The 22,419-nt window shown below is 38.5% G+C and overlaps 1 protein-coding gene across 1 annotated transcript in view; it reads right to left on the bottom strand.

The window, feature by feature from the left end:
* Positions 1 to 22,419, bottom strand: part of ERBB4 (erb-b2 receptor tyrosine kinase 4) — a 796,211-nt gene that overhangs the window by 109,845 nt on the left and 663,947 nt on the right. The gene's annotated exons all lie outside the window — the stretch shown is intronic.

The raw sequence follows: 22,419 nt of genomic DNA, 5'->3' as shown, positions 1-22,419 counted from the left end.
GTATTTCCCTTTCCACACCCCCATCATTTTCTATGTCTACATCTAAAATGGACTCTAAGTGTATTATAAGTTGTTTTGTCTAAACTGATGGATAAAGGCCAATGGGAATGGAAACAAATAAACACTAGGTTGGGAAAGCTGAGGTGCCCTACAGTCAGGTAGCGAGCACTTCATGGGCTAGCAACTAGGAGACAGGCAGGGCCTCAGATGTGACACGCTATGACTATGCTATGACTTTAGCCTGCACTCACTCGGAACTCTTAGGACACTGATAGGTTTGCCCATAGCCTGTGAACTCTAGTTTTCGGGTGCTCTGGCTCACAGAGCAACATAACATCAATCACTCTCTCTCTCCGCTCTTCTCCCAGCCCAATAGGTAGAGCAGAAAGAAGTTATGATTGTTTTAGTACAAAGGGGACATACAGATGGCCAATAGACATATGAAAAAATGCTCAACCTCACTAATTATCAGAGAAATAAGTACAAACTAAAACCACAATGAGACATGACCTCACACCTGTCAGAGTGGATGCCATCAATAAATCAAGAAAGGGGTGCTGAGGAGGGTGTGGGGAAAAGGGGATCCCCAGGCACCGCTGGTGGAATTTCAAATTGGCTCAGTCACTATGAAAAACAGTATGAAGTTCCTCAAAAAATTAAAAATAGAGCACCTTATTACCCAGCAATTCCACTTCTAAGTATTTATACAAAGAAATCCAAAACACGAATTCAAAAAGATATATGCACCCCTATGTCCATCGCAATATTATTTACAATAGCCAAGATACGAAAGTAACCTAAGTACCCATTGATAGGTGATCGGATAAAGAAGATGTGGTACATATTTCCAATGGACTATTACTCGGCCATAAAAAATGAAATCTTACCATTTGTGATAACACAGAGGATATTATGCTAAGTGAAATATGTCAGACAGAGAACGAAAAATGCCATAGGATTTCACTTATATGTGGAATCTAAAGAACAGAATTAATGAACAAACAAAACAGAAACAGAGTCATAAGTGTAGAGAACAAACTGATGGTTGCCAGAGGGGAAGGGTGTTGGGGGCTGGGTGAAAAAGGTGAAGGGATTACGAAGTACAAGTTGGCAGTTACAAACTGTCACGGAGATGTAAAGTACAGCACAGGGAATATAGTAAAAAATACTGTAATGAATCTGCATGGTGCCAGGTATCACTTTGTAAATTATACAGATGTCTAACCACTATGATGTACACTTGAAATAACATAAAATAATATTGAGTTTCAACTGTAATTGAAGCATTTTAAAAAGACAGTTTTTCTTTAGTCTTTGGTTGTAGCAATGCTAATTTCATAAATTCTAAAAACAGAATACTGTAAAAGATACACACTTTAAGTAAAACTTTTTACAGTTATTTTATAAGTTACACTGAAACACAGTGTAAAATTAAAATTAAAGGTATATCAATTTTCCTAATGTTTGTACCCATCTCTGTTTACCAGGAGCCTAACAATCTCCAGGGCTTTACCATTTTACAATTAGCCGAATGGTACAGATAGTATGTATTTTTCCATCTAATACTGTGGTTTATAATGATGTTTATAAACAGAACAAAAAGTAAAATATGTAATTTCAGTACAATTCAACTCAATTTGTTTGGAAAGTTCTTTAATTATTTGAAATTTCTCAAAAGAGTGAAAAAGCTTTTCTTTTAAAAAAATGTAAAGAGGAAGGGTGTCTTAAAGCTGTGTAGTTTTGCAGTGAGTGAGGCGGGAACAAAAGATAATTTGGAAAGCATTTCTCAGAGTTATAAAATGTTAAATTGTACCCTTTCTTAAGTCAGGACCCTAATTTTAAAATACATTTTCCTTCAAAAGGAAAGAGCTTTATATTTCTAGGTGTTTCTATGTTATTGTAACTTCATTTCAGGAAAAAGAGGTGATTGAAGAAAGTATGCTTTGTTAAAGTACATTCTTTTATATCAAGATAAATATAGCTTCCAAATATAACATTTTGTCCAATTCAACATTAAAAGTACTTCAGTGAATTTAAAATTTATACCTATGTCACATAAAATCCAAGCTGAATTGAGTTAAAGTTCGTAATAAAAGTAATGAAACAAAAGTCAAGACTGAAGTTCATTTTGTATTTTATCAATGTGTAATGTTAGAATACAAAGTCAGTGTGAATTTCCCTAATTTTCCTTTCCTCCAATCATTCTTAAGAACCATTTCTAAAAAAATATTCTTTAAAATGTGAGATTTTATATGTGTACTTCCATTAGAAAATTATCATCCTATTTCGAAATATAAATTGAGAAATTCAGATGAAAATAATTTGAGATTCTGAATAATACATATAAATTAAGGCACACTCATAAACATACAATAATAGGTGTCCATATCTGCTTATTGACTATTGTTTATTTAACAATAATAACTATGGATTTTTTTTGTCATTGAGTGTTTTTTAAGCACATAATCAGATGGGTCTTACGTTTGAAAGGTGCCTTGAATATCCATCCCAGGGCTCACTTCTCCCACTATCGGCCTCCCTGTCACAATGCCTCAGGTGGGAGGTTATCTGTACTCTACCCAAATACTTCCACTGATATCATGATTTTATAAAGCACCCCATTCTAGTTTTACATGAGTCCAAATATTAAGTGCATCTTCCTTATAAAGAGTCAAGTCTCACTCTTGAATTTCTATCCTTGGTCTTTTTCTACCAATTTTGAATGGCAAATAATTTTACCCTTTTTGCAAGGTATACCTGTTACAAATGTTAAAGACAATTATTGAATCCCTTACTGGGATCTCTTTCCTAGGCATAGAATTGGCCAGATGTTTCTCATACGATACGATTCTCTAACCATCAGTCTGGATGCTCTTGTCCCTATTTCATTACACCTACATTTGACCCAGAAATAAGCATAGCCTTATATATGCAATCTGCATAACAAGGCCGGCAGGCCCCCTTAGTCTCAACCTTGTAGGTCTGTGAAGGAGGGCCGAGTGCTCAGGAAGGCACTCTGATGAAAAGGTTCTTAGTCTGGATTTCTTAGAACTTGTGGTGTACAGGGATGCGTTATCCAGACAATTTGCGATTCCCATTCCTTTCCTGTGGATGTGAATATGCGTATGTTGCAGGGCAGGAAGCATGTAACTGCCATGGGATTATCCTATGGGTTCATGACTTCCCTGCAGTTCAGAGCCTGTTCTCTGTCACGCTTGACCGCCTGGCCAGCCTTCCCCATCTTGACTGTACACTGACTATATGACACCAAATATGAAATTTTTTCATATTTATCATGGTATCAACTCCGGATGCATGGAATACTTGATTTTGTTATCTAAAAAATTATCAATTTCTGCTAGCTTTACCTAATTTAAAGCACAACTTACATCTTCATTCATATAATCAATAAAATATTTGACCTAGAAGGGCTAAGAGTAAAATGCTCTAAAACACGGCTAGTCACTCAGATTGGTGTTGGTATATTAATCAAAGCTATTTTGTAAGACTATTCTTATCAGTCCTTTTTTTTGTGTGTGTGCTTTTTTTTTTTTTTTTTAAATCTTAATTGTCCCATGATTTTTCGTGTTCTCATCAACTGTAAAAACTTCCCAAATACCGTGCCAAAATTAGAGACACCTTGCCTGCGGAACGTTTCTGACCCACCCGCCTAATAAACCCATCGATTTGTTTTGTTTTCGACGAGCCCCTCTGAGCCTCTCTGCAGCCTTCCTTAGCTTAGTATCAAAACCATGTGTTTAATAATCAGTGACAAGGATACAGTTTGCCTTCATATCCTGCCCTTTTTTCCAAAAACAAATAAATGTCATTCACACACGTAAAGCTTTCTGGCCCCATTCCTGAGTTCGACAATGCTTCAGGAATTCTGGTTAGGGCTCCAGGAGCACGCTGCAAATCCTTGCAATAGAATTCATCTGAAGTCACTTAAAAGACCAAGGCACTCAGGACATCTCTTTACTTGTCTGATGTTGCAGTGCCATCCTAGAATGTCTCCTCTAACCTTCCGGTGGGAAGATAATCCTCCCTAAGAGTTTTTTTGTTTTGTTTTGTTTTTAATGTTCACTTTATCATGTCTAAGGTTTCTCAAGCAGTAGAACAATTCTTTCTTATGCTAAAAACTTAAATTTCTAAAATCCTTTCCACTGCTTGTTGTACTTTACACAGCCTTAACTCACTGGGCACTGTAGCCTTTGTGATATTATTTTCAAGTTTGTGCCAGGATTTATCGCTTGTCCTTGATTTTATAAGCTGTTTTCTTGGTGCACATTCTTGATATATCCTTAAGTGATACAAAAATGCCTGTTCTATCCCAGCATAGTAAGTCTTGGTGATGTTGCTGATATCAAATTTATTGCTTTGTGTAAACAATTCGAGCTCATTTTTCGTATTATCTATTCTCTAAGTATTATTATAAATATGCCTGCACCCATAAATATTGTTGCTGATCCACCTGCTAATATATGGATTTTTTTTCTATTATGTACTTATTTCGAGCCCCTTGCTCCACCTGCTGTGCAGTAAACACTGTACGGGCTGGTACCCACCCTTTAAGCATCAGTGGTAGGGGAGAGAAACCTGCACAAATCATGACAATGCAATGGAAGATATGAAACAAATGTTTTAAGTTCTATGACGGCATCCAGGAGGGGAGCAAGTGCCCGGTGGCAGCGGAGAGGGAGCTGGGTGATGCTGAGGAGAGGATGGCATTTAAGCTGAGTTTTGAGTCATCAATAGAGTTAAGAGATCATCTTCCCCAAAAAAGATATTAAGCAAAGAGAATTGTAGGAGGTCAGACTGATGAATGCTTCAGGGAAGTTAAGACAAGAACTGGAAAATTACCTTTGGACTTGGTCACTGATTTTTTTCTAAGACAGCAATTTTATTGTCTGGGTAGAGAAGTAAGAAGGGTTTTCATTTTTGTTTTGTTTTGTTTTTTGTTTTTCCACTGCTGAGTTGAGACACAAGAAACTGCGTAGTCCGTGTTAGAGTATAGTTAGCCTTGAATCCCAAATATTTTTCATCGAAGTATTTTATACATAAAATTTTATATAAATTTTATGTGCATATATAAAGTCTGCTCTATATTTATTAGGTTTCAGAAAGGAGAAGTCAGTTTTCTCTTGTCTTTCAGTTTGTGATTATGTATAAGAAACCAGTACATTTGCATTTCCCTTTTGGGGGGGCAATGGGTGGGTGCAATGTGCTATTTATTTCTCTAAAGTCTCTTTAATAGAAATTTCAGTCAAATATATTTTTCTTGATTTTCAAGAGATGCACGTTATTTCCTCACTGAGACCACAGTGATTTGATAAGCCATGAAAGAGAAAAAAAATTAAAATTCTGCTCTTGGATTCCATTTACATAATTGTTCCAAAGTCTACCTCCCCTTTCAAAATAAAACAAGAAGCCAAACTGCCTCTTGTGTTTCCATAGACTATCTTTTAATTTCCTATTCATGACTTCAAAGTCCAAGGCCTGGGATACAGCTCTGTTATTTTAACGGCATTATTTTTTCACCAGGACATGCAGCTAACTTTGGTTGGTTTGAGTGGTGTCTTACACTCCCAGAAAGAGAGCCTGCCGCTGAACATTCTTGTCAGATAATGTCGCTGCCTCCCTTTTCCTTAGAAAGGGACAGATAATTATCAAAGCTCAATCTTGGGTAAGAAGCCTTTGAAGGTGGCTATGAGAATTGTCTTATTTCCCTACGGCCTAGAAGATCTCCATGGGCCGTTATCCAAAGGAATAAGTGTAGATGCTTACAACTGCTACAGTTTCCAATGATGTGTATTTTCTCCTTTCTCTCCCCTGTACTAGTTGGCTTTAATGGTTACGTGTCTCATTTTCATCAGTATTATCACTTAGGAAGCCTGTCAAGCTCTCCCTACGTATGAGGCATCATTAAACTCTGACTATCCAGCAGGCCCTGTACTAAACTTATTTATGCATGTTCCCCGACACGTGAGTTATGTTCATGCTCCAACAACTCCAGCAGGTAAGTTCTTCTATTTTTAGCATTTTCCAAATGAGGATCCTGAGTTTTAGAAAGTGGACCAATGCCAAAGCTGTGATACATGGCAGAGGGAACGTCCACATTTTTAATATTTTTATTGATCTTGTTGCTCAGATTCTTTTGATTTTCTGGGTTTCTTCTTGGCTCACCCTTTTCTTTCCACTGCGCACTCCTCTCCGCCTTGAATAGACCGGAGCCTGGAGAGTTCCCCGGGCCCTCGCCTGGCTCTCTGGAGGGCCGGCAGCTTCCGTGCGCAGTGCCCCTTACTGCAAGCGCCGGAGGCTGGCCTGCGGGTTGCTGGGGTCGCTCCCTCGGCCGCAGGCTGCCTCGGCCCCAGAATGAGGGTCTTTGGTGGCTTCCCCTAGACATTCTCTCTCTAAAACGGTGAAGGAAAAACATCTCTTTGCCGTGGGCTCCTGGCTGTGAGACCATAAGACGGAAGAGAAAGAAAAAGGACCTGGGATCCTGACTCCACCCCACCCTTTCTGTTCCCCACTCCTTCCCCTGTTGGTCTGACCGCATCCCATGTAACTGCGATTCCTCGGGCTTGTTGAAGCTCTTTTCTACTTCTGTGTCTTTAGGGAAAAATACTGAGTTTTGTGCAAATTTGTGTGACTATACTTGTAAATATTCAATATGATAACTGATCTAAGGTTGGGGGGTTGTCAGTTGAATAAATTCTGAATTGGATGCCTCTAAGACAGAGAGAGAGAGAGAGAGAGAGATGCCAGTAGATATAATAATTACGAAGAAGACCAAATCGAAACTGTGTATGACAAATATTTTTTGTCAGAGCCTTTAAATTTGGGAGTTCTCCTGAACTCTGAGAATGAGAAGTGAGCTAGCCTATTTGCCATTTATTTTAGGTATAGTAATTTCAAAAGTATTTTGCTAAACACAATCATTCATCCATGATCAAGTAATGGTAGGAACCCCTTGTCCTGCTCTTAATGCCCTTTGCTGAGATCATCATTTATCTCTCATGCAGACTCTTCCATAGTCTCCTAAGGGATTTTCCTGCCTCCTTGTATTTGGATGCTTGCAGTTTGGGCCACTGCATATATGGGCATATATATACCCATAAATGCCCATGTCTCATGGGTACATGTCCTCTGACATCTGTGTGTATTTTGACTATCACCTTTAATCTGCTTTTGTAATTTCAAAATTTATAAAGAATTTGAAATCAGCTCTTAGGTCTGCCAATGACGCCTGTGTAAACTCACTTCATTAGCACCAGTGTAAGGAGCGTTACTGATCCTATACCTTTCTTCCCCACCCTCCATGGCCACGTTCATGCTAAGATACATACAGCAGGTCCTTAAATAACGCCGTTTCATTCAACACGGCTTTTTTATAACATTGATAAGATGCCTTAGGAACTTAACTCTCATTTACAACAGTTAGTCTATGGTAAAATTGGTTTCATTATGTGTCATTTCACTTAAAGTCTCAGAACCAACTGGCGATGTTAAGTGAGGACTTATTGTATAATTTTAATAAAATACCATCTGCTGCTTTTATATATTTGTGAAAACAGGAGGCAAGTAAGTGGTTATCGTAAAAATTTGTATTTTAAATTTTATTCCACCCACTTTAGGGAATTGGGGACATTATTTGATAGCTTTGACTAAGAATAGCCAAGGTAGTAAAACTTCTGTCTAGTTTTTCCCCCCATTACAGCACTTAAATACAGATTCCCCTTTCCTTACTCAAGAATGTGTTTTCAAGTCTTTAAAATTATTAATGACCAGAACTCTCTCAGGAGTGATTCCTCTTAAGTTCTGAAATCACAATTCTTTGAGGATATAAATGTAGCTAATTTATTTGCCTTATCTGACCCAAAGTAGAGGTTTTTAAATTCATTCAGTCCCAACAGGGAAGAGTATACACCCAGGTAGTATTTTCCTGTGAAAACCTTTTATTTAGAGAACTATAAGAGTAAGCTGTCAGAGTAAGAAATCCACATTTTTATTGCCTGTGTAGTATGTGTTTTGGGGATAGAAAAATCGAGAACTTCCAACATAACAATTTGTGTTGACAAGAAATTCAATCAAGTTGTAACAGGGGCTGTTTTGCTGATAAAACTCCTGATTCTAGTAGTCCATTCAATGTTTTAACTATTTATAAATTTCCTATCAGTCTTTCTTAGACTTACTGGTAGGGGGAAAAATGCACTATCTTGGATCGCACCAACTCAGTAGCTTTGGGAATACTGTGGGTTGCATTTCCAGTCTTTATTTGTTATATTGCCTTGCTACAATCCAATTTCTTTAGACCCATATGGTGCCAATTTCTTGAAAGCTTATTGTAGAAATATTAAAAATCTCAATCTCAATATCAAATTAGCCCCCAAATCATAAAGAAATAAATCCATGTGGGCTCACAAAGTTTCCCCTGAGGCCTTGAGATTCTACTTATTTGTTTCTTTGTTTCTTATGAGGAACAAATTGTTTTTAATGTTGCATTTTAAAAAGGGCTTAAACTATGTAGCTGTCCCCCAAAGTATTTGACTTTAGTGGCATTTTTTAAAAAACAACAACAACCATAACTTGGAAAATCTCAATATTTGAGTGATGATAATAAAAATTGCTTTGGGCTGAAATTCTGTATTCTGCATCACAGTCCACAGGAAAATCTTACAGCTAAGAAATAAGCCTGGAAAATATGGGTTTATAATGAAAATGTTGACAGACTCCTGCAGACACTGCTGTAATATCCTGAATCTGATTTAGAAGAAGTTTTCAATAATGTTTTTCCAATCCAGTCTTTTGGGGAATGCAAGTTTAAAGAAAAAAAAGTTTTCCACTACCTCGATGATTGATGAAAATGTGAGGCATCGGAGGCCAGACACCTCGGGGCAACTGTGACTAAGACCCTGGGCACCCGCGAGGAGAGAGTGAGCATGGAGAGGATGCTGTCCTTTGGGCTGAAGCTAACGTCACCCACTTAAAGTTTCACTGCCGAGGAACATTTTGATACAACGTTAGTTCGTGTCATATGGATGATACTGGTCTATTCTCAGCTAAAGGTAGTAATGGAATAAACTATCAGTCCACTTAGCTATGTTTTAATAAAAAAAACCAACACACCTTAGGTGAGAATAAAAAGAGTAGCTGTGACTCAGAGTCACACCTGCCAGGCCTTATTAGCTATATTTTATGGAATTCTTTAACTTTGTATAGAAATCAGCTTAAGAATATTATTTTATTTAGCACTTAAAGCATTCTCGGTGAAATCTTTATTAATTCTGCTTCATTTTAGCAGAGTAACTTTGGCAATTCTTAATACATAGCAGAAAGAATATGAAAATATAATCATTCATACTGTTTTAAAAATAAAAATTAATTTTAAAGTTCAACTCAGCCTGGCATCTAATCTACAAGAGACTTCCTAACAACATCCTTGACTTAAACCTTCCGCGCTACAGATTCTAATGGAGCAGCCCCATTAGTAAAGTCTATTCAGGCTAATGTGCTTGCTTGGGGCGATGATCACCGTGGAGCCCCTCATTCTAGTCCTTGCCAGGGAAAGTGCACTAGGAGTGGGTGATGTAGTGTTGTAATTATACAATTAGCCTTGTCAAGGCATGGAGCACTGGGAATAGAAGGATCCTGCAGCTTAAAATGTGGCCACCTGATAGATGACTGTCATTAAGCTCATCCTTTGTTCACTTGGTGATGGAGTAGACACTGAGCCTACGAACAGGATTCGTAATGAAGGAAAATCGTTGACCCATAGCCACTCGTGTTCATGGGCTCATAACCACGCAGCCCCCCTTCCTTCCCACAACTACACATATATTCTCTTCCGCTCTCACCTTCACCTGATGAAAATTAACATCTGCCAGCAGCTCTTTTTAATCCATCAAATTTAAATGATTGAAAGTGAAATTTTGTAGATATTGGTTTAGCCTCTAGGACTTCTAATCATGACAATAACGGCTCTCCCCATCTTACGCTCCTTTTCATAAATATTTACTGAATTGGTTTTTGTGTAATTTTGGCTGCGTAGATTTTATTATATATTTAAAACATAAGTTCCTCTTACTAATTATATTCAAGATACATAAAAATACCAGTCGTATGTTTATGTGCATATGTATGTTTGCAGGCACATGCACATGTACATGTCGCACGAGCTGTGTATATTTTATTTCATCCTGCATGATACTAAATAAAATCGTTCTAAAATTTGGAATTTCCTCAGAAGACAGAAGACTGGCACACAGCCTTAACCGCTTTCTCTCATTCGCTTTCAGCCTGTCTTCATTATTAACCTAATTCTCCTCCCTCTGGCTCCATGCCCTCCAGGGTTTGATTGGGCTATTTCTCTTCTACAGCAGTGACCTTCTAAACCAGTTTTCTATGATGATTAGAAGGTGCAGAAGTAGGAGTGTAGATGTTCCCACTAAGTAATTGCAAGAGGATCTGGTACTACATTTGGACTGTTGCATCCCTCCTAGTCACATAACTACACTCAACCACAGTCCTCTTTTTCATAGCCACTGTTCTGGAATATTTTTACGCAAACTTATATAAGATCTCCCTTGAAATAAGACTCTGTCAAATTAACACTAGGATAAAACATACTGTTGAGACTAGTATATGTCCATTGTAATGTTTGAAGCACAGTAAATTCAGAAGATGTTAAAAAATAAGTCATTATTACAAATATTGATCACGGTAAAGACCCACGTACAATTAACAATAAAAAAAACTAGGAGGTGGGTGTGATTATAAAGGAGTGGCACCAGGTCATAAAATAGCACTATAACTTGAATGTGGTGGTAGTTATAAATCAACACGCGATAAAATTGCATAGAACTACATACAGAGAGACGTGCAGGTGAGTTTACGTTCTTGATAAATATATTTGTCTTCAAATGTACAACTGATTATTTACCCAGTGCACTGAACGTCTATAACATCAAATGTTATAGATATGCATCTATGAATTATAAACAAATAAAAAACAAATGCCAAGAAATAACCCTAAAATATTTGAAAATTACTATCTCAGTTGAAATGTACTGTGGATTTAACAAAACCAAAGAGAGGTTTCTTTTTGGAGTTGCACCTGTGCCAATATTGAACTCCTGGGTGCAACATTGCACTACAATATAAGATGTGATTGGTGGGGAAACTAGGTGAAGAACATGGAAAACTCTCTTTAAATTTTTTTAAACTTCCTGTGAACCTACAATCATTTCAAAACCAAAAGATTTTAAAAAGAGCTACCTGGAGAAAGAACTGGGCAGGTGTAGCAGGACGTAAGTCTGTTCTGTCTCCCTTCCCACTATGGTTCCTCTGCTTCCAGTCAAACCACTTGATCTCCTTACCCTTTGTTTCTCTCTTAGGTGTAGCTAAGTGCAAGTCCTATCTGTCTGAGTTACTGTAAACATTTTAAATCTGTGGAGAAATGACACTGCATGTGTGCATCTGAAAGATCCTGAATTTGCACCACGACTTCCTGAGAGCAACTGTAACACCCACCTACCTCTACAGTTGTAGAACAAAAGCCATAGGGAGCCATCAACTAGATGTGTCAGTCTTGCTACTTTGATTCTGCATTTAGGAAAACCACTGTGTTCCCAAAATCTGCTACAATACCAAGCTTCCCAGGGTCGTAACTAATAGGTGTCATTGTGAGCGCTTTACACACCTGAGCTACAATTTCATCCATTTAGATTGGATAGCTTTTACTTTTCTGTCAAAAAAGTACATTAAAAGTATTCGCCAAAGCATAAATTTACAGTAAAGAAATTAAGGCCTTTACTTTCTAATGTGTATGGTAGGTGAATGAAACCTCTGCCATTTGTAGAGTAACTTCCAGACTCTCTGAATTAGAGTTGCTCAGCAGGCCAAACGAAGTCATAGGCTAAGCAAGCAAAGCAAGAGGGAAGCTTGCTATTTTGTAGGTCGGACAAAAAGCAAACTAAATGCCTTCTTCTCTAAGTGAGAGACCCTCATATTTCATGGAAACCCCAGGAAATAATTAAGGCTTCAGTGCAATTCTGGGACCTGTGCTCTAGAAACTGCCTCAATAAACTTTATTCTCATCTGGTGCAATTGAGATTCTCTTTTATCCCTTACTACCCCTTATATACTGCTCTCCTTAAGGCAATGAGAATTCGGCACATAAATAAAAAGCATGTGGTTGTTTAGGAGATGGAATAAACACAATTCAAATTCAGCCAGGTGCTTTATCACCAGTTTGGGAGAATGCAACATTATTAGACATTATGATATAAAGAGGGAGAGGGAAAACTATTGGTGGAAAAGTGATATTAAAAAAACAACAACACCTTGGAAGGTAATCTAAAAACACCAGAGTGCTAAAACAAGCTAGCCGCCTCTCATTGAGTATTCTATTAGGGAAAGAGTTTATTAGATCATTTAAAAATTATCACGAGAAGTATAGACTGATTCTCTCTAATATTTCAATGATCATTTTACCTAAATTACAGACGTGGGACCCAAAAATCCCATGGGGTTGGGGTAAGGGATGCTGGCGGTCAGTCAGTGGATCTAGGCTGGAGCACCTGGGCTAGAACTAGATAATCTGGGGCTCTTCGCTGTGGCACAATTTTAACAAGTCCTGACATTCATTATATTTTTTAAAGCTTCACCACCTTCACAAAGAAACTTCTGGACTGGGTCCTTTCCATGCCATTTTTCTGTTGCTCTGCTTTCCTTGTATATGCACAGCAAAACATTTTATTAAGATACCCATTTGTGTTTTGCGCTTGCCTCGTCAGAGCAAATAGGATAATCTGCGTGTTTCTGTCCGAACTCCCTCGAAAGGCTTTTGTGCTGTCGGACCTAAACTTGCAGTGCCAAGGCACAGGCCTCACTTGGGTTTTGTCTGAGAAATTGGTTGATTTCTGTCGAGCAGTGGAGGGGAGGGTGGAACATGGAAGAGGCCGAGCCCGGCAACCTGAAGGAAAAGGTTCAGTTGGCTAAGGCTAAAGAGGGAGGGGGTTCACCGGTTCCGCAGAGGGTGGGCTGGTGTGGGGGTGGGGGACCGATGGTTCTACTCTCACTCTGTGCCCACGCAGGTCTAGCCTCTCATGGGGCGTGTGGATGGCTGCCCCAGCCCGAGGGACTGATCACCGTGACCTGGAGGTCGCAGGCACATGATCTCCTAGCAGTGACGTGAGTGGGAGCCCAGTCTCTCCAGCCATCCCGGGCAGCTCAGCCTAGACCAGCTCAGCCACATGGGATCAGTGAAAGCGCGCAGCCAGGACCCCAGGGCCACTCAGCGGGTCCAGGCTCGCGAGCAATAAACTCATATGCCAAACACAGAAGAGAGAGGGGTGGTAATTTGGAAGCTATGATGGTTGCCCATAGCCGACAGATTGCAGAGCTCTGCTTCCATGGAGCTGAACAGAAGCACCTTTATGTGTCAATTCTAAAGGTCAGAGGACTGGACATCCTGCCCCTGCCCGCGAAGCGCCACCAGGTTCTTCCCATCCCTAGGCGAATTCCTTGTGGGAACCTTCCAGTAAATGGTGAAATGGAGTTTTTGACTTTTATAGGTCAGCACTAACCTGGAATAATTTTTAATTTAGAAAAAATGTAATGTGATATTTCTCTAATCTAGTATATCAGACCATATTTATTTCTGCTTAACATGAGGAAATGATGGAATATAAAAGTTAGTACAGATTAATAAAGAAATATCTATATTCCTGTCTTGTGGAAACATTTGTCTTACTTTTCAGATTAGTATCAGTTGCCCCTATTTATTTATTAACTCAAATTTGATAAGCATAGGTTATTCAAGCATAAGCATTCTCACTTGGCACAAGAGAAAATAGTTCTCAAAGGTCTCGTAACTATGGTTCAGGATTCAGACCAAGATTGTATTTCCCTGCGGTTCATATTTTTCCTGCTCCTCTATGCTGCCCTGGTATAGAATTCATGTCTAAGTTAATTTGGATGATAAATATCACATAATGTATTATCATTTCACTTGATATTATATTACTATCTGTTAGGCACTGAAGCTGTGGCCGTAAGCGTGCGTAGCTGATGCATGAGCTATTGACCCCACAACAGAGGGACCAGCGGAGGCCACTGCCCGCTTTATAGGGAAGGAAGTCGAAGCCGAGGCATTAAGTGGTTTGCTGAAGTCACACAGATGGTAAGTGGTGCAGCTGCAACTGGGACACTGGGGCGCTTCCTTCTCAATCCTGCCCTAAAACACTTGAACAGTCAGTATCGCTTTACCTTTACTACGTGAGGCGATGTGGCTGTTCACCTGCTTTCAGTGCCTAGGTTCCCCAGTGGGACATGAAAACTGTGATCGAGAGACTCCTTGTTCTTTCTTGAATCTTCAGATCTTGGGATAGTAACTGCTACACCATAGCTTAATATTTTTTTAAATTAATAAATAAACGACCAGAGATACTTTCTCTGGTATTCAAATCTCAAGTATCTAAGGAAGACATGGATCTAAGACTGGACAGACATTCTGAAAAATTCAACCCGCCAGGCTGACTCTTTCAAAGAAAAAAAAAAAAAAAATTGGATTCTCATGAAATAATCAATGACCTGTCCATGCTTCTGAGTTCAGTTCTTCATTCTCGGACTGGTTTTCAGCATGACCCTGGGAAAGTCACTGAAGGTATTACTCTGAATGTAATTTTACTTGTGCATCCGATTTATGGCACTGAATTTTCCTAATGATGTAATGTCAATTTATGAGAATATATAATGCATTGAAAGTTAAATACTAGCAGTAAAATATAAATATTAAGCAACCTTATGTCCTAATCTCTCCCAAAAAGTAGTTATATGACTAGAAAAAATAATCTATTTTAATTTAAATTGTGAATTGTCATTAAATGGAGTTTAGCTATTTCACTAATACTTCCAATTCCAATATTCCTCTTCTATTTCACCTTTATAAAATATAATAATTTCTCTGTGCCAAAACATACCCAAAGAACATATTCAGTAGATGGGTATTCTCAAACTCCGAAACATCTTACATATCATTATTACATTATTAAAAGTGATAAGAACCAATTTTGTCTTTTTGAGAATGTTAGTACTGTTCTGACTTTTCTCCAGACTGTTTATTATTTTAAAACTGGATATATTAATTTTATATATATTCCATACTTATGTGAATATGACTGAGGTGACATCTACATATAGAGTCTGGTCCTGACCATAAACAAATACAAAACTTCAGTCCCCAGTTCATGAGTTTAATTAGCATAAGATACTCAGATTTGCATTTAATTGTATCCATGCAGAAGGGAACGGCCAGGTCAGATGGGAAATTACATCTCCTGTGACTGTGTAGCTGTTGCTAGAGAAAAATGGAAAAGAGGAAAGAAGGTAAATGAAGGCTCTGCTCATGGTACACACTCAGGCCTTAAGGAAAGCTCTGTATCTGGGCACAGAGGGGGATGCGCGTCTCAACCCAGGACTCTGACCTTCTCCCATCACTGAGAACCGCGTTTGAACTGGGAAAGGTCCCTCTCTCCTCTCCACCCCCCCCCCCAACTCCCACCCTGCCACCAATAGTTAAAATAAAGGTAGGTGCACAGACACCTCCAATGGCCACAAAAAGTCAGGTTTCACGATAGAATTCTCATTAGTAACAAAAGTAATTTGGGAACAAACATAGTGGAGTATAAAATTTTTTTTGAAATGTTTAATTGAGGAAATCTATTAAACTGGCCTAAAAGTCATGCTGATCTTTGAACAATACTTTTCTTAGAAAACATAAATGCTGGAATCAATCTATTTATAAAAATTATGACTGAGTTATTTATAGGCAAAATCTAAATTATTCTGGTTAAACATATTAGGTTTGATTTTATTCTTTAAAATATTGACTGATTTTCATTTCCATTTCCTTATGGGAGAATTTTAAGATTGGGTCAATTTATGACTTAATCAGGCAATGAATCATCTTGAAGTGTACCATGCACCAATGACATATGTTTTTAGAATCATCTTTTTAACTAGTTTCAATGGTAAACTACTGAGAAAGAAAGCCATTGGGACCCTCCATCTGAATTAAACTGCAAATCAATTAGAGCTCCAGAGGAAATCTGACAGTAAAGTAAAATAGGCCAGCAAAGCCCTGAGGAGGGTTTCAAGATTTTGAAAAATAACAGTAGCCTATATTCAGTATTCAGGCTTTACAAATACAGTAGCAACAGCAAGAAAAAAAAACAACACCAAAAACCTTCAAATAATATTTTCCTTAGAAAGGAGTCAGGAGCTTACAGCTCTGCAGTAATAGGAAGTCAACTCAATATTAAGCTTTTCTAGCTTGAGATTGAAAAGCTAAAATTTGTTTCTCTTTGTTCCTCTTCAGTAATGGACTAACTCATTCAAAGAATTATAACTGACCTCCGATCTCTGACAGTTCACTGATGGTTTCACATGTTTTTAATATTACAAATAATCCACTTTTCTAACATGAGAATTGGAGGTCATGATAATAGCATCTTAGGAAACTGTAGGAAATCACATAAGGATGGAAGACTCAAGTTCTTTCTTCCAAAAACCAGAAATATTAAGTATTAAACAGGAGATTATGTTCTCCTACCCCCAGTGTGGTCTAAGAACAAATGTTTAACCTTTTATATCTGGGATTTTAAAATTGAGTATTTTTAAATGATGTTATTAGGGTTTTGTAACTGTAAATGTGTATCTTTCCTAATTGTTTTCATCTCAGATATTATCCAAAATAACACATAGTGTACATGCCTGTTCTATGCTAAGCAGTATTTTTAGCGGATTACAAATATTACCTCATTCTCATAATTACTCTACAAAGTAAGTACTAATACTGTCCCCATTCTTAGGGGGCACAGCGAGATTAACTAACTTGTCTAAGACCACACAGCTGATGAGCGGCAGAGGTGGGATTTGAACCTATTCAGTCTGGTTCTAGTGTCTGCTTAACAGAAACCAGTGCCAAACTACACATTTTAAGTTCTTAATTTACAGCGTCACTTGTTATCAGTATTTATATTACATAATCATTCACAAAACAGTTTTAGCTTCCTTTATTATATTTTATTAAAAAAACACAGGTTTAAAAAATCCCCCTACAGATGACTATGTAGTACTTTTTCCTTAAAATGTGACTTAGATGCTGATGATGTGGCAGTAGGATTCTCACGAACACAATAAAAAGTGTTATTCATGATACAGGCTTTTCTCTTGTGGCATTCATGGTGAGTCACAACCACAGATAAAATGTCATGCTCCTCAAAAAGCCCTCAAATCCAGAAGCGCTGCTGGAGAAGACTGAGTGCCTTCCAGCTGCAGTGGTGCGTGTGTGCGTGTGCGTGTGTGCGCGTGTGTGCATGCGTGTGTGCGTGCATGTGTGTGCGTGTGTTTGGAGAGGAAGAGAGAGCAGAGTGCTTTAAAGACCTGGCTCGGGCATGTTACCCGGCCTAGAATCCAGGCATCTCCGTCTATTGTGTGCTTTAGGGCCTGACTTGCCCATTTCCTCACCCGCAAAGGGGGGCGGTGGCCTTACTAACTGTAACTAGAGCGACATTCGGGTGTGAAACAGCACAGCCCAGGCCGGGCACAGGCCGGTGCCAGGAGGGTTCGACCAGCTTTGTCCACACGGCACAACCAGCCCGGTGCTATTCGCCGGAAACTCAAATACACTTTCAGAAGCCGCTAAACTGTCTTTCAAGAGCCGTTTGCCCAACTTGTTAGGAACAGCTGGGAAAGAAGGAACTGTCGCCGTCGCCTTCTGGCTTCACAAAGCACCTGGGAGGCGCCGGCGTCCTACGGTGTCCCGCTCGGCCTCCCCAGCAAAGCAGGTTTCAAAGGACGCGCGTGCAGGGCAAGCGTGGCTGCCTGTGAGAAGCAAGCGCCAACGCTGGCGTGCAAGTTTGTGTTCCTAACGCATAACAGTCTGTAGAGTAACGGACCAACAGGAGAATGGGAGATCAACTTGAAATATGGATGAAAATATGCTTTAAATACTTTCTTCCTTATATATAAAAACAGAGCTTAGTGGTCCCACTGGTCATTTATTAGTGTGAATTTAATCAAGTTACTTAAGTTTTCTGTGACTCACTTTCTCTATCTGTGAAATGGACACAACGATACTTAATGTCAGAGGTTGGTGATGAGACTAATTAACTAATGAATAAAATATATAGCTGTCCTCACACTAAGTCAGTGCTTAATATTAGCTATAATCAGTATTTCTTCTACATACTGTAGAACTTTCCACAACTATGTTATAACACAAATATCAGTTGGTTATTTTGCAGCATCATTTCCCCTCCTCCCAGCTTTGTCAACCAAAACCAAACACCAAACAAACAAAGGATGCGGCCAAAATGAAAGCGGGGATTGGAGTAAGCAGGCTGATATTTCTCTTATTTCATGAGTCTCTCGGTGAGAACTGCAAGCCAAGAAAAAGAAGCCTCTAGGTTATCGAAACAGCTATTTGTAAGGCATTCTTTACTCAGACTACGCTACTTATATTTTACATCCATTTCTAAGACGGTTCTCTGCTTTGTGGTTTTCAGGCTATAACTAATAAAGGAGATTGTTTTTAAAATACTCTGTGTTCTAGGAGCTGAGCCAGGGACCTTCCATAGCTATTTTATTTAATCTTTGCAAATCATTGTGAGGAAGCGCATTTTTTTCCTATTGCTGTAAATAATTACCACAGTTTTAGTGGCTTGACACAATACAAATTTATTTTCTTACAGCCCTGGATGTCAGAGGTGCAGAATCAGTTTCACTGGACTAAAACCAACATGTTGGCAAACCTGGGTTCCTTCTGGAGGTTCTAGGGGTGAACTGGTTTCCTTCAATTTTTCAGCTTCTAGAAGTATAATAAATTCTTCAGCTTGTGGCCCTGTCCTTCACCCTCAAAGTTATCATTCCAACTCTGCATTCATCTTTATATCTCCTCTCTCTTACTCTGATCCTTCTACCTCGCACTCATAAGGTTCCCTGCTTTACCCTGGGCCCACCTGGATAACCCAGGAAAATCTTTCTCGTTTAATGTGTCAAGAAACATCTGTAGATTCTGGGGATAGTACATAATATCTTTGGGGACAGGGGATTGTTTTTTAGTCTACCACAGGTAGATATTATCCTACTTAGTTTTCAGATGCAAAAAAAAAAAAAAAAAGAATAATTATTAATTCCATTTGAGAAATATAATTCCAGAAGACTGAATAACTTACTCAAACTCACAAAACTACAAAGTGGTCATCGACATACCAATGTACGTCCTTCTGACTCTAATGCTATTTCCACTACACAATTCTGCCCCCAAAACAGGAAAACAAGATCAAGGAAAGATATCCTCCTTAAAAGTAGATTTTTTAAATTTTCTTTATTATTTAAAATATTTATAAAACATATTTATTGCATGGCTACTATATTTGAGACTCAATTTTAGGTGCTGAGAGGAAATATGAATCAGACCTAGTCAGCCCCTAGCAACCCCCTATCTTCCCATGTAGTTAAATGCCTGTAACCCCTAATTCTACACCAAGAGTCCTGACCAAATTCAGCTATCCAATTGCCAGCTCCAGTTTCATGTTCTATAAACTTTTTCAATTTGCCATGTCTGGAACTGAACTTTTAATTTTTTTCTGGCAAATAAGTTTAGTCCCTCAGCTTTCTCCACCTCAGGAAACATGCTTCCAGCACTCAGAGCCCACAGTTAATCAATAATTAAATACCTGGAATTTGTCTCAAAAACATATCCTAATGCCATTTACATCTCATTATTTTCATTACCCCCAGACTTCTAACTGGTATTTCCATTGCCATTCTTATATTGTCTCGATCTGTTTTCCATACATAAACTCCTATGAACATAAATTGGATTATGTCAATTCCATGGTAAAATACCTCAATAACTACCTACTGCCTTTCAGGCATGCCATGTTCTGTTTAGGACATTTATGTGCCTGTTGCCCTGGAGTCACTAGTAACAGAGCCTCCGTTAGCTTCTAAAATTTTTCCACTTAGATGATAATTTATATAGGCTCCATATTTATAGGGTTTTGTGCAATCTTTTCTCCTCTTAAATGTTCTTCCCAGAGTCAAAGTCTTTTCCCTGAGGACTCATTGGGGTTTGCCCTGAAGTTTTCCCTATAATTGTTTCTTCAAAAGCTGAAGCCCAGTGTTTAATCCTTTGCTTGTTTTGTTTACTGAATAGCTGTTGGTGCTGTTAGGGTGCAGGGAGAAGCAGGCGCACTCTGATGGTGTTCGCCCTGGCGCGCGTCAGTTGGCACAGAGCTGGCACGTGGTGGGTGCCCACAAATATGTATGCCATACAGTCAGAGAGCTATGTAAATAAATACACAGTATCACATTTAAATAATACAGATGTGCTCAGCGACCAAAACTAATACAGAAGAGGAAGGATTACTTCTATCTAAAGAGAGAGAGGCTGCCTAGGGCAGACTCCGTAAGGGGAGGAAGCCCAATCAGAGCTGATGAATGAAAAAGGACCTATGAGAAAGGGTTTCCGAGCAGGAGAGATGGCATTTGCAAAGGCAAAAAAGGTTTAAAACAGTGATTATTCAGGGGACTCACAGCGGTTTCTTTTATTAGAGTGTACAGTCCTGCATAAATGATATATTAATGCCACATATCCCTAAGGACAAAACCTAAATTATGGAAAACACTGCAGGAAATAGAGAAAAGAGCTAAGACGTTTGGAACTTAGCTTTGTTTTCATGTACAGGGCTAGGATGATTTGAGAATTCTTATTGCATATTTAGCTCACCTTATAAATTATAGACGTTCTTAGGTAAGTAAATCACTTTTTGAAGAGTTATATTTGAAAGTTCATTACCATAAAGAATCCTCCCAGTTGTGAGTTTGTCGTGCAATATTCACAGAATTATAGTACAGGGTCCATGAGAAACTATACTGAGATTTATGGTACATAAAGCTAAACTGGTATTTCCCTTCAAATAATTTTTTTGGTTCTCGCTTTAAGGGTTATCTCAAAACTCTGCTTCGAGAAATGTATTCTTATTCTTTCTTTGGCTGTAAGAAGAAACAGGCTAAGGCCACTAAATTAACATCTTGTCATTTTAAAATACAAATGCAAAGATGGCTGTAACTGTAGATTTATAGAACATCGGGTCATATTTTGACATAAGAGTTGAAAAAGTGAATTAAAACTCATCTCAGTCCTATCCATCGAGAAAGAAAAAATTACCAAGAAACATCCTTGGCATAGGTAATCAAAAGTGGTTTCTTGAACATGAAGGATATATACCAGAAGTTGAACACGGGCGGACGACAGGACATGAATGCTGTATTTGGCCCTCAGAGCAGTTCAAAGTTTGAGCAAAGGTTTAAATTTGGAGAAGTCACATAAAACATCCAGTCTGGTCCCTCTTAAAAACACTGAAGAATCAGAATACTGGTGGGAAAACCAGTCTCCTACAGGCGAGCAGTTGTTCTTAAGTTCACCGCAGAGCCACCTCCCGCATCAGCCCAGGTACTGAGATCCAGGCCACTTCCCTTATGTATGTTCCATGCTCAAGACCTTGTGTCAGAGCGATAAAATCCTCAACAATTAAAGACCAATTGGGCATTATCAACATGTCCAGGAAAGCATTAAAATTTGACCATTTGTAATACTGAGAATTGAATGTACATGCAATTTTCAAAAAATCATCTAAAAATGCAGCAATTAAGACATTTATTCTCTACTTCCTTGGATTTTGTTTGTTCACTAAACTGCACCGAAACAAAAAGCCAAACAAATACAGGATATATCTTCAACACAAGCACATCAAATGGTCTTAATGCTGGTCTCTGTAAGGACCTAGGGGCACTAAGCCCTCTCAACACCCTTCTGCTGCCGGAGCTGTGGCTTGATTTTATTTCTTCAGATTTTCAAGTAAAATTTCACTTGGAAAAACCATTTCATGCCTTAAAATTTTTTAAAATCATGAAACTGAATAATACTATAGGGCTTTTTAATGTGCCAAATTTTTAACAAGTTCTGATATCCATTTTTTTAAAAGTTTCACCATCTATACAAAGAAACTTCTGAACTGGGTCCTTTTCTGTGTAATTTTTCTATGGCTCTGCTTTGCTTTTATATGCACAGCAAAAAATTTCATTAAGATATCAATTTGTGTTTTGTGCTTGCCTCTTCAGAGTAAATAGAAAAATCTGTGTATTTCTGTTTGAGCTCTCTTTGAAAGGGTTTTTGTGCTGTAAGGCCTAAAATTGCAATTCCAAGGCACAAGCCTCACTTAGGTTTTGTTTGAGAAATTGACTTACTTCTATCTAGCAGTTGAGGTGTGGGTGGAATGTGGTTTCCTTTTTCTTTTCTTTATAAAACATAGGTATATGTATTATTCCCCCTGGCCAGTAAGCTATTTC

The sequence above is a fragment of the Miniopterus natalensis genome, chromosome 8, assembly GCF_054644295.1.
Source record: "Miniopterus natalensis isolate mMinNat1 chromosome 8, mMinNat1.hap1, whole genome shotgun sequence".
Lineage (NCBI taxonomy): Eukaryota > Metazoa > Chordata > Mammalia > Chiroptera > Miniopteridae > Miniopterus > Miniopterus natalensis.
This window is presented reverse-complemented; position numbering and strand designations above follow the sequence as displayed.